Consider the following 7,604-nt stretch of genomic DNA (forward strand, 5'->3'; position numbering starts at 1 on the left):
GTAACTTCCATGAAATGTCTGGCTGAGTTTGTGGAGGGTGGTAACTTCCATGAAATGTCTAGCTGAGTTTGTGGAGGCTAGTAACTTCCATGAAGTGGTCTACACTAGGGCATCTTTGTATAAAATGAAATATCTTCACATCCTCATAAGATGTATATAAACCCTGTTATGATTTGGTGAAGATTTTGAAATGTCTTAAAATGTACCCTAGTGTTCAAGGGATGATTCAAAGATCATGAGATATCTGTGCTGTATGTTTAGAGAAAGGGAAATGTTTTGAAATGTTTGTACACTGTTCATGAGAGATGCAAGTAAAATCAAGAAATGTCTATATACTATGGTTGTAGAGTTGGAAGTGTCATGCAATATCTACACTCCTCCTGCTCAACACTGGTAATATCAGGAAATATCGACACTGTGATTGTAGAGATTGTAATCTCTGGACTGTAAACCTGGAATTAAGATACACTGAGGGATATGATACTGTATTGTTCTCGATCAGTCAGGCTTGAGAATCATGTATTCGCCTCACTTAATCATGCGGCAATCTGAAACTACACGAGATTAACACACTAGCCACAGAACAGATGAAGTGGACAACGCTTAACCTTTGAACTAGAAAGGTCAAAATATACTTAAAGTTAACGGTCAGATCCCGGGAAAGGCTACTGAGGTCCATAGTGGGGTACCTAATTGTTAATTAAACTCTCATCATGGTCATGAATTTGGCGCGAAAGTAACGCGGAAATTGTCTATACGTCTATCTTAATCCCTGGTTAAACCATCTGTAAACGTCTGTATAAAGTAAATGTGAGGAAATGCCTGGAAACTGTTCATATATTCATGGCTGGACCAAAGACATGTTCATATTCACAGACTTCTGCTCTAGGGTCTGCGCTGTGTGGAATTAAAACAGATTTGATGCTTTATGTGCGGAGAGCAGAGGTTTTACGAACACACATTAGACGTGATAGACCTGTACATGTAAGGGTTTCGCTGAAAGCAAAGATCACACTAACATGAAGTACATGTCTGAAGAGAGATCATTAACTATCGTCTGGGAAAATAGTTTGATTTATCTTTTTTAGGATCGGGACTAGTAATGTCACTTCAGCTTTTGGTCCCATGACACACATAGATTGCTATATTTCATCATTCGAAATGTACCTATCCTCTTTAAAGCTATAAATGTATTTAACAAATGTACCTTGAGAACTTTTTCAAACCCAAAATATTGCTGTGGCATCACTGGTAACCACTTGGTCCCAACAGACCACCATAGAATCTAATGTTTTAAGTGCATTTAGTCGGTTAGAAAAATTCGGAAAAAAAAACAAATCAAACCATTTTCGTGGTCAGCGTTGAATGTTTTTTTTTTTTATCTGATAAATACTTTGCTTTTGTGTTTTCTATGCCTTTAATGTTCATGGTTTGAGTGAAAATTGCGCATTGCACCAGAGGGAAGGGACAAGACATCATTTGACAGAGACATACTGTAAACTTTGCGCGTGTAATTCTCTGTAGATTTAACATTAATCTTGTAACAGAGACAGGGAAAATGTGGACGGCTAGAGATACTAGAGGTATATATGTAGTATGAACTGTATAACACGAAAAGGATTAAGAATTTCAGATACACATACTTTAATATCCAGTGATCTCGTTACCATGTATAGGACACCTTGCACAAACACAATGGCAGACGTGGAAAACCGTAATGACGAAAGCCTTTGCTATATGTAAACTTGTTCATTGTTAATCTTACATTTGCTACAATACCGCTACTAAGATTCAGGCGGTAGGATTTGCATGCGTGCTTAGTCTCAGAAATGCTCTACTCATTATTTTACGCATGCGTGTAGAAGTGGGTCTACATGTAGCTCTGAGATGGGTTGACCATGTTTCCACTTAGCTTCTACAATGACCATTGTTTTTCTGAAAGATAAAGCTCGGGAAAATGCTTTATTTATTTATTTGATTGGTGTTTTACGCGGTACACAGAAATATTTCACTTATACGACAGCGGCCAGCATTATAGTGGCAGGAAATTGGGCAGAGCCTAAGTTAAACCCACGACCATCCGCAGGATGCTGGTTGACCTTCCCACGTACAGCCGGAGAGGAAGCCAGCATGACCTGGACTTGAACTCACAGCGATCGCATTGGTGAGAGGCTAGTGGGTCATTGCGTCGCGCTGGCATGCTAACCACGGAGGCCAAGGAGGCCCCCAGCTGGGAAAAGTGAAACATATCTCCTATCTTAAGAGGGTCCAGTACTGGAGTGACACGTGTCTAAATGGGACATGCTGTCTGAACTGCCCCTGCCTCCATGATACAGACTACTGTGTACATTATTAATTCATGGAGACCGTTGAAACGTGGAGAAAACATAAAAATTGCTTAAAGTTAAGGTTTAAATTTGGTTTTCCATTTTCATTTTCTTTTTCGAGTTTTCTTTAAAGAGAAGAAAGACACATGAAAATAATATTTGCATGGTGGGTGTTGGGGACCACCTCTTGGTATATATTGTCTTATATATGAGGAAGTAACGCATGTGTAGTAAATATACTTGCACTACAAAAAAGTGGTCTTTTCAGATAACAAATATGTTCACCCTGGATTTTGATCGTATTTACGTTTTTAGTATATTCATACATACATGTATTATCATAATTCAGATTAAATAAATTTATGATGCGTAGAACATTGTAATGAAAAGACGATATATGATGGTTCTAAATACTTGTGGACCATACAATATTTTCAATTACCCCTTTCTCCCGAAAGAAAAAAAATATTAAAGACCATATTTTCAAATAAGTTTTTACCCTCTTGTTTTCACAAGAACGAATGTGCTGTAGGTCGACATGTTATAGCTACCACATGTATAGAGAATCCCTTTATTGTGATGTTTCAGGATATGCTGTCTAAGCAATATACAGGCATTCAGTAATGTTTGTCTCCAGTACCATTCCCATATTTGTACAAATTGACAAGAAAGTTACCGGCGGGCTCGGCTATCTATATACTTTTGACAAATTGACCCAAGGCCTTGTTTGTAAATGTTCTGGATGCACGGATGGCAATATTTCTTACAGTTTTGTAAATAAAGATGCAGCATATGTCAAGAATAACTGGTTTGCTTCTTGATTTACACTTTCCTCTATATTTGACTGTAATGGAGACGTAACTTATTTGTTACATATGAATGTGTGGCTCTAAACACGAAACACATGAGGTGTGGGGTCTGTTCCCGCCTGGGGACACGGAATTTACGAAATGTCCCGCTGTTAATGTACGCGAGTCTTTGGTGCAGGTCAACAGCGCGTGTGAGACCGTTCAAGCAGCATTTTGGTCATTGATGACCCCACCACATATCTTCGGGTAATAAGGCTTTAAAACCTGAACTTGTGCGACGCAGTTTTGTCAATAACTTGGCATGGATTGTCGGTGGTTTTTTTCTTCAGCTCAGAAAACAGACCGCCTTCCTGTCAGTGAGTAGGACAGGCAAGTCAATGTATGGATGATATGTCCCCAGATGACGATGTGTTTTAGGTGTGTTTTATATCTATATGCCTGTAAATATACCTGTACGCTTTCATGTAACAGCTTAGTCTCGTGGCAGACAGTGCTGCATGTCAGGCTTGAAGGCCATGCCATGGACACCAGAAACTAACAGACACTTGATCAACCAATCAACCATGACTTATCCACTATCCACATTGTTCAAGCCGTATCTTATTGGTGAAAGATTATGGTTGGTCGTCACGTCGGCAATATTTCAGTCATATCGTGGCGATAAAGGATCAGGATGAATGACTATGGCTTATCGTCGCATCGGCAATATTTTAGTCATATTGTGGAGAAAGGATCAGGATGAATGGCTGTTGTTTATCGTCAAGTCGGCAATATTTCAGTCATATCGTGGCGATAAAGGATCAGGATGAATGATTATGGCTGATCGTCACGTCGGTAATATTTCAACCATATCGTGGCGATAAAGGATCACGATGAATTATTATGGTTTACCGGGGCATCGTAGTTAATAAAAGATTATTTATTTTTAGATTCACGACGTAAATTATGCATGGATATTCAATGGTTGTGAAAAAAAGGCAGAGCAGCGTCTTCAGTGTGGTTTATTGTGATTTTTCCTGGCAAACAAATGGGAAGACTAGTGAATTATTAAAACTGAGACGTAGAAGAGATGGTGTGGTGTTTGATATATTAAGATTTCTTTAGTTCCGCTGTAATAACCACAATCTACGAAGCTGTACTGCTCCTCTTCCTTTGTAATTTGCCTTCTATTATAACCGTGAACGGGGTGTTAAGAGATATTTATATAGTCAGGATATTGTCTGCTTGTTCGTTTGTAAAATGTATCTGATATAATTTACTAAAGGTACTCTCCTTATATAGCTGTTGTATCGTTTATTTATCTGTTTGCATATCTATTTTTAAAAAAAAGGCCATTACCTTTTCAATTGGCTGAATTCATATGTTCATGATCATATACTACTATGTAAAGCCATTTATGCGAGTCAGGAAATAATTCGCGTATTGTAAATTTTGTGTTGCTCTCGTCCTTCTTCATACCTGACGGGTTTTTTTATCCGAGAGTAATGCACCCCCCATTTCTGTCAGCCTATACCATATGTACAATAATGAGTCCAGAAAAGGGAGTCGTCCCTCAGGAGAGACAAAGTACCTTCAAAGTATGCAGGCCCTTTTGAGTTGTGAAGGTCAGGCACGCGACAATTCTTCTGACGGCGAAGGAGAAAATCGCCACGGTGTTTTATGCGTGAGACGTTTCTGCCTGAACATGCGTTCTAGAATAAAAAAATAAAAACTATTACCTTCAAATACAGAATGTCACATAATTGTTTTGAACGCCGGTAGTATAGGTCTGCTCTGACAGAAGACAGTCGATCGAGTAGTGGCCTGCATGGTGAGAAGCGATACTGGACCAGACAAAATGACCTATTCCGTAGCTATGCAAGACGTATATGGCCACACACGCTTTATTTGTTTCGATGTTACAAATATAATGTCGCAAAAGTAAAAGTGTGAAAATACGACAGAGCGGGGTCAATAATGATCATCGCGTTTTTACGTTTTTGGTGTTCCTTTTTCGTTACGTTCCTTCGGATTTTCGGCTCGCATTTTTGGGGCTTCTCATTTTCGTGTTTTGACCCTTGCGGTTTCATGCTTGCGCTTCGCATTTTCACTCTTGAGCCTAATTGATCTTGCATTATCAACATCATATTAACCACGCACACACACACAAAAACGAATGTTCACTTCTGAATCCAACACAGTGACTTGAATGCCGCTGATAAAAGACAGTCGTTTGTGTAGTCATCTACCATGTCTAAGTGATGATGGCATATCCCATAACAGACATGTCGCTGATAGAACACAGTCGTTTGTATGGTCATCTACCATGTCTAAGTGATGATGGCATATCCCATAACAGACATGTTGCTGATAGAAGACAGTCGTTTGTGTGGTCATCTACCATGTCTAAGTGATGATGGCATATCCCATAACAGACATGTCGCTGACAGAAGACAGCCGTTTGTGTGGTCATCTACCATGTCTAAGTGATGATGGCCTATCCCATAACAGACATGTCGCTGACAGAACACAGTCGTTTGTGTGGTCATCTACCATGTCTAAGTGATGATGGCCTATCCCATAACAGACATGTCGCTGATAGAAGACAGTCGTTTGTGTGGTCATCTACCATGTCTAAGTGATGATGGCCTATCCCATAACAGACATGTCGCTGATAGAAGACAGCCGTTTGTGTGGTCATCTACCATGTCTAAGTCATGATGGCCTATCCCATAACAGACATGTCGCTGATAGAACACAGTCATTTGTATGGTCATCTACCATGTCTAAGTGATGATGGCATATCCCATAACAGACATGTTGCTGATAGAAGACAGCCGTTTGTGTGGTCATCTACCATGTCTAAGTGATGATGGCATATCCCATAACAGACATGTCGCTGATAGAAGACAGCCGTTTGTGTGGTCATCTACCATGTCTAAGTGATGATGGCATATCCCATAACAGACATGTCGCTGATAAAAGACAGCCGTTTGTGTGGTCATCTACCATGTCTAAGTGATGATGGCATATCCCATAACAGACATGTCGCTGATAGAAGACAGTCGTTTGTATGGTCATCTACCATGTCTAAGTGATGATGGCATATCCCATAACAGACATGTCGCTGATAGAAGACAGTCGTTTGTGTGGTCATCTACCATGTCTATGTGATGATGGCCTATCCCATAACAGACATGTCGCTGATAGAAGACAGCCGTTTGTGTGGTCATCTACCATGTCTATGTGATGATGGCCTATCCCACAACAGACATGTCGCTGATAGAAAACAGTCGTGTGTGTGGTCATGTAAAATGATAGTGAGCCTGAAACCACAGCTTAGTCAACCAGTGTTATCTCTTCTTCCCCCGGGGTCAACACGCCAAATTACTTCATGTGAGAAATGTACAGAAGTTTTATGAATGTTTCAAACAGTATAATGACATCAAACATCACCGTTCGAAAAACTTTGAGCCGAATTTGTGTGATGGCTCCTCTAACAGTATAATGACATCAAACATCATCATGGGTAAAACTTTGAGCAGAACTTGTGTGATGGCTCCTCTAACAGTATAATGACATCAAACATCACCGTTGGAAAAACTTTGAGCAGAACTTGTGTGATGGCTCCTCTAACAGTATAATGACATCAAACATCACCGTTGGAAAAACTTTAAGCAGAACTTGTGTGGTGGCTCCTCTAACAGTATTATCACATCAAAAATCATCAAACAAACACCATGTGAAAAACTTTAAGCAGAAGTTGTCTGATGACTATTGGAGATGGCTAGTTAGGTCAAACAAAATTGAGAATAAAACTTTGAGGGCAGATGTACCCTTGGTAGTGCTATTCCAGAATCGAAAAACCTTACCTAATTACTTGGGAGTTTTAAAAACAAAACGTTTGACAAGGTAGGTTAGCAGCAAGAGCAATGTGAGATAGTTATTTGGTGAAACATAACCGTTTAATTGTTTGATTAATTAACTGAATGGTTGATTCACAAGAAGAATGAACAAAAAACTAGAGAGGTTAGTACATGGTTAGTGCATAGAGTGTCAAGCCGGGAAGTAACCATCGGGAGGGTGTAATGCGCACAAGACAGGTCTATGCCGACCAAAGTTTAGTGTGTCATGGTTACTCGTAAACAGGGACAATCAGTCGGAGGGGCATGCTTGAGGATAGATAATTGTCAAAACAGACATACAGTCGGGATGGATTTCTGATCCACGCGTGTATAACCTCATGATGTGACGTAAACACGTCTCCTTAGCTGGTTCACGTTAGGTGAACTATATTTAAGCCATTCTTGTCTCACAGCAACGTCTACTAGGAAACGCGTGCTGGAGTATTTCCAGTCTAAAAGTCCAGTGACTTCGCGTTTTTAACTGATAAGAGTTCAGTCTCAACAGGGAATCTCCGAGGAGACTCACAAAAATTCACTGCATAGTACCTCTGCTGGAAATGGAAGCCATGATTTTATATTCCAAG

Source organism: Liolophura sinensis, chromosome 10, assembly GCF_032854445.1.
Source record: "Liolophura sinensis isolate JHLJ2023 chromosome 10, CUHK_Ljap_v2, whole genome shotgun sequence".
Lineage (NCBI taxonomy): Eukaryota > Metazoa > Mollusca > Polyplacophora > Chitonida > Chitonidae > Liolophura > Liolophura sinensis.